The sequence below is a fragment of the Apus apus genome, chromosome 1 (genome assembly GCF_020740795.1).
Source record: "Apus apus isolate bApuApu2 chromosome 1, bApuApu2.pri.cur, whole genome shotgun sequence".
Lineage (NCBI taxonomy): Eukaryota > Metazoa > Chordata > Aves > Apodiformes > Apodidae > Apus > Apus apus.
In genome coordinates, this window is record NC_067282.1 from 162,207,716 (window position 1) to 162,213,841 (window position 6,126).

Sequence of the window (6,126 nt, forward strand, 5' to 3'; positions counted from 1 at the left end):
AAGTGAAACATGCACTTAAGAACAGAAGTTTCTAATCCAAAGGGCCTATGTAGACCATCTCTTCCTGTCTTGCTAGTTTAGTTGCCTTGAAGATAAATTACTACTTTCTTCCAAGAGTAGCATGCTTGTAATGATTACACACATAATATTTCTCATTTCCTAGAGCTGTGTTGTTTATCCTTCTGGGTATTTTACTACAGCATTTAAAGACAACTAGTTTATTTGGCATTTTATAACTTATGAAAATTAATTGCTGCTTGCTGTCTTTATCATGCTCCATCTAATGACATAAAAATACCTCAAAACAAATATGACCACATTTCCAGTGTCCTTAATATAATTACTGTTTGGTTTTTTTTTTCCTGAAATGTATTTAAATTAGTACAAGGGGTTTTTTTACATTATTGCCTTTGTGATACAGTATTTTGGAAAATCTAATAATTTCATTCTAAAGCTTGTTGTGTTGTTTTTTTTTAATTTAACAAGCAACACAGAATATATACAATTTTGTTCGAGAGAGGACTATGAGATTTTGACCTAGTATAAAAAATTACTGAAATTATTATCTTGCAGAGAGGAGTGCTGGTATAAAAAATACAGACATCAAGATTTTCTTTCTAATACTTAATAGATTCTAATATTTAGATAATTTGCCTTACATCAAGCATAGCTTTCCAGACATATGACGACAGACTGATTTTCTGGAATCAGATTTGTGGCTGCCTTGCATCTCTGACAGATCAAGTCCTACTGGAATCCAGTCACCAACCTCAGTGGGAGCAGTTCACAATGTTTTGCAAGCCTTCAGTTTTAATTCAGGAGATGGTCCCACTTTTCCTGAATTTTGAGATAAGTGCTTACATTTTATGCTATCTTCATTTTTCATGTGTTTATTAAAAAAAGATTAAAAAAAAATTATATATCCAAACCTTCAAATCTCACTTGAATTCATACCAGTTTTCCATTTTATTCATCTGGAATTTGAGGGGGTTTGCATCAATGATTCATTGAAAACTCAAATTATCATTCCATTTTCAAAAATATTTACAATAAGAACTGTTGACTGGGCTAGGTGAATCCCACATAATGGTGGGAAAATGTGGTCTTTGTGCATGTAAATGCAGGTTTTTGCTTATGCAATGAATGTATTAATATTTTTCTTGACTAGCCTGCTGGCTAAGTTTTTAATTCATGCAGATATTTGAAAAGTTAACTTGTGATGTTCAATCCATTCACTGATACTCGTTTTTCAGGAAGTAATAATTCTTTCTGGGGAGAGAGGAATTACTTTGTTAAGAACAATACAGGGCTCATGTTGCTAGGATCCAGCTCAGATAAAGAGCCCAGCTGGTACAAAAGGTTCACTGGTTCACTGTCAGCTGGAAGTTCAATTTATTCCTACAAAGTATCAAGTTTGGATAGATAATACAATATTAACTGTGGGGAAAGTCATGCAGTTACTTGCTATGATAAAAAAATGGGTGTTGCTGCACAATGCAAAGCATTAGAGTATGAAAGATACAACAGTATCTGAGCATTCCACCAGTGCATTCCAGAGAATACTCCATGTCAGCAACTCTGTTACCGATTATAGGGGGAAAAGGGAGTTTTTTGCATGAGGAAGTAGCTGTTAATTCCTTTCTATCTGTACTCAAGAGTTTTTTGCTAGGCACAGAGAGGGATCTTTTGGCTTAGAGAACTTTTGTCATGACCTAAAAGTAGTGTGGACTCGTTTTGTATTAGACTGTAGTGACAGCAATACATACAGTGTTCATGGTAATTTTCATTCTTTTGCAGGTTGCCACAGACAGTGTGAATGTAAAGGTTATTTGACCATTTTCCCTGATTATGATTTTACTTCTTTCCACTTTACCTAAATAATTTCCATTCTTATGTATTTGCATTTCCATTCAACTTCCATTATTTCCATATTTGCATTTTTGAGTTATTCAGTGGTTAGATCAGATTTTATGTAGATTTTTTTTCCAACATAAAATACTGTGTTCTTTTATGTTCATTCCTATTTTGCTTCAGGTCAGCTGTATTTCAAGTTCTTATTTCTGAATGCATGCATTTGTTTTAAACTACAGATTAAGTTGCTACTGCTTCATATTTTATTTTGCTTTAATATTGATAAAGCGCATACACATTATCAGTGAAGAAGGTTACTGCTTAAATCTCCATTCACCAAGTTGATTAATCTCTTAATAATTTACATGTAGTGAATTGTCTTTACTTTGCTCTTCGTGTATGAAAAAAAAATAATATATGGAACAGAAGATGCTTTTATGTAACAGAGGAATGTCTTTATTAAAATATTTCCTACATTTTTTATAGTTGCACTGCATTCTGACAGCACAGGACTTAAACCAACAAACAAAAAAAAATCAGAACTCTTTTCTGGTATTTTCATGTCAAACAGGGCCAAGTCAATCATAAACTCAGGACTGTAGTGCACAGTCACACATTTCTAGAATAGATTAGCAATACACAAATTAGCTTATGTTCACTAAATTTTCTGGTATACTTAAAGATGAGAGCTTGAAATACTTGTTATGAAACTGTTACTGATGATGACCCCAAGAGGCATAGTCTTCCTCTTAACATTTACTGTTTGAGGGTTGCTTATTTTTGCCATCTGGATAATAACTTTACTATGCAAACAATTTTGTTCTGCAAATTTGAACCCTCCGTTTCTTTGGGAAGGGCAGTGTTTTAAGAAGCAGGTCTTTAGTTGTTTTTAATTTATTTTTTTTCAAAAGCAGAATAATATAAACAAATTTTAGCTCAAGTGTTTTGAAAAAAAAAATAAAAATGTAGTATTCCTTTTTGTACACATTAGTCACTTGCATACTGTTGCTGCTTTCAGTGTTCTTTTCCAAGACATATTTCATATATTTGGTTTTGATGTCTAAAATTACAGGCTGAGAGTGTTTGTAGTTATGTCAATATTTGAGCTATGCAACATAGGTATTTAGAGAAAGGCCAAGTCCTGTGCTTGTGTAACTGTTTCATTGCTGTAAAATTCCACAAGATTCAGGAAAGAGAAATTGTTTCTATATGACTATGGAGTGGAAGCAACTGCATCTTGGTGAAGATGGCAAGAGAATGCTTTATGAACTCTAATTTCCTGACAAGTTAATTTCTTGAATTTTGTGATTACATAGGATTCTGTTTCCCTAGGAGAGGGAAGGGGAAAAAAAAATTCCTGTTCTGGCTTTGAAGAAAACTGCCTGAAAAATGATCCACATGTAATTTTTGCTCAAACACAAGGAGCTAGTTCTAAACCAACACATTTTTTTGATCTTTAAACTAAATTCATGGTCAAGTGGTCTTGATAATATCTTTTAAATCTTGGGTTGGTAAAACTGTAGTTTAAAAACACAAATTTGTCTCAAAAGTTATTCACACCTGAAGTCACTGAACTGCAACAGAACCTCAGAGTACTATGTAAGAAAGACATCCATCAAAATAGCATCCTGACACCTGGCATCTGAGAAATTGCTTTGATTCCATTGTACACGAAAACTAGGATTTTCCTCAGAAATATGTTACAGTGCTTCATGTATTGAATGAGTGATACAGTAGTTCAAATTTGTGCTATAAGTAAATTCAGTGGAATAAAACAAGGAAAGAATACTCTCTACTTTTAAAAAGTAGATTAATATCCATATATTTCTGCATAGAAGCACAACAGTGTTTGTGCTTCAAAGTTAATTTTGCACTGTTTTGTAGCATCCTCTACATGAGTTCTTTTTTTCTTTTTTAAAAAGTGTGGTTTTTGTATGTGCTACTGGATTAACTAGTCCTTTGTTATAAAAGTGATAACCTTACCAATTGTTTCTATCTATATTTTGTTAATTAACTTTTGCTTTTCCTTTTTTTTAGACTGACTCTTTTCAAATAGCATTTTGACCCATAAATAGTGCACACAGCTTTAGATGCTTCAGGTTGTTAGTGCAGCTACTACACTATTAAGATAGACCTTTTATTCTGGCATTCACTGTGCTGACGCTCTCCTACTCCATGATCCCATGTGCCTGATGCCGCCAGGCAGGCTAAGATACAACCAGATGCATCTGGTAGCTGAAGTCCCCACATGATTAACGGAGAAGCTGGTAAGTTTATGTTTGGCAGATGCTTGGTTCACAAGGCCAATAATTCTGAGTCTCACAGCTGAATTGTGCTACCATAGTTTTTCTTCTAACACATAATCTTATACAAGATAAAAGCTCCATCATCACACGGTCCAATGTCTGTTACATTCCATGACATACCAGATAATTCCTGCCTTCTCTCTTCTGTGGCCTGGGACAGCTTTTGTGAGGCCTGAGAGAAGAATGAATTTAAGTGTGGTTTAGCATGACATAGGATAAAAGTACAGCAAGGGTTGAACTGGAGCCAACCATAACATAAAACCCTTAAAACATAGTTATAAAAAGCCAGCAGAAAAAGGGCATATGCATGGATATAAAGTAGAATATTTAGTTCCTCGTGGGTGTGACAAAGTCTCAGGCCATACCCAGCTGTATCATATGGCAGCCTTGAATTTATTTCTAGTTCTAAATTATAATTAGAAACAACTGTTCTGCAGTAAAAGTAATCATCCATTGCCAAAGAAGGACATTCATCATCTCCAGGATTCCTTAAATTGAGACAGGATGTTTTTATGCTCTAGTAAACCGCAACTTATTGAGCTTGACAGTATTCACTTACGTTTTAGAGGAAGATGATATGTCCCACTACAAGAATTACTGGTGAAATTTTATGGCCTGTGTTAGGCAAAGATCAAACCAGATGATCTTTATGCCTTAAAATCTGCCCTTAAAATTTACAGCTGCTCAGAAACAAAACCTTGTCAGAAAAAGATGAAAGAGGAGAGTTGAAACACTAATCTAAAGTGTTTTCCTTATAATAATACACCATTGTTTCCATAATGAACAAATGTGCTCGTTTTTGAGTTATTATGTCCCTAGACTTTTTTTTGTAGTCACAGCCTAAGTGAAAATTTTGTACATAAAAAAAACCAAAACCAAGCTGCTCGTTCTCTACTACTTTGTCTTCTGGAAGTTGAAAAAAGTATTTGCCTACACCCCTACACCTCCACAGTGTACATCTCTCATGTCAAGCCATGTAGAGATTGATCTGCCTGTGCCATGACTATCTAAGCAGACAAAGTAATAGTGTCTTCTAACATGTGAGAAGCGAGGCTCAGAATGATTGAGTCACTCAAAGTCGTGAAGATCGTGTCAGAGCCAGGGAATAAATAGAATGAGGTGTGGATCTATTATGCTACTATTGCTAAGACTTTCCCTCCTATCTAGTTTCTGCCATCCTGTCTCACATCGTGGAGCACCTTATCAGAGGAAGAGAAGCTCAAAGGTCCTAAGGAACTAGACTGACAAAGTCCTGGCACACAGTAAATCTTTCATACTTCCTCCAGCTGAAACTGTGATACTACACAGGGCTCAAAGAGTTGGAGTACTCTGTGTACAACACCTGACAAAAGGTGAAAAGACGATGGGGAGAATGGATGAATGCAAAGGGGGGTAGTGTTTTGCCATATAAAATAAAAGAGAGCAAGCATTTTTTGACTCTTCTTCACCAGTGCAAAAGATGGAGAAGGGAAATACAATCACACAGACAAATACAGACAATAGTCCAAAGGTATGAATTCTGTCTTCTGCTTCAGCTTTTAGCTGTATGCCATATGCTTCTTTAGGATAAATAGTAAATTTCCAAACTAATGCAACTTTAATTCTTAATTCTGCATTTCCTCTTTTAGTCTAAGCTCAGGACAGTTCTGCTGCATGTGACGGTATGAAGTAAAATTCTAAAAACTAATTTGGTCTTAATTAACACTATTTAAACTTTCTGTCATGTAACTACAGTCACTTTAACCTTAACTTTTTTTCAGCAAGGGAAAGAGATTAAGGAATAAAAGGTACATAACAGGTACTTGGAACAAATGTCAAAAACAAGAGAGTACAGTGCCATAGGGCTTGGTATTGACATATACCTTTTTAAATCACAGACTATTGATCTGCTCTCTTGAGCTTGAATGGAAAAGAAAAATTTTGTCAGCAAGGGAAAGAGAGTTTTTAATCTTTTTCAGAATGTTTCCAG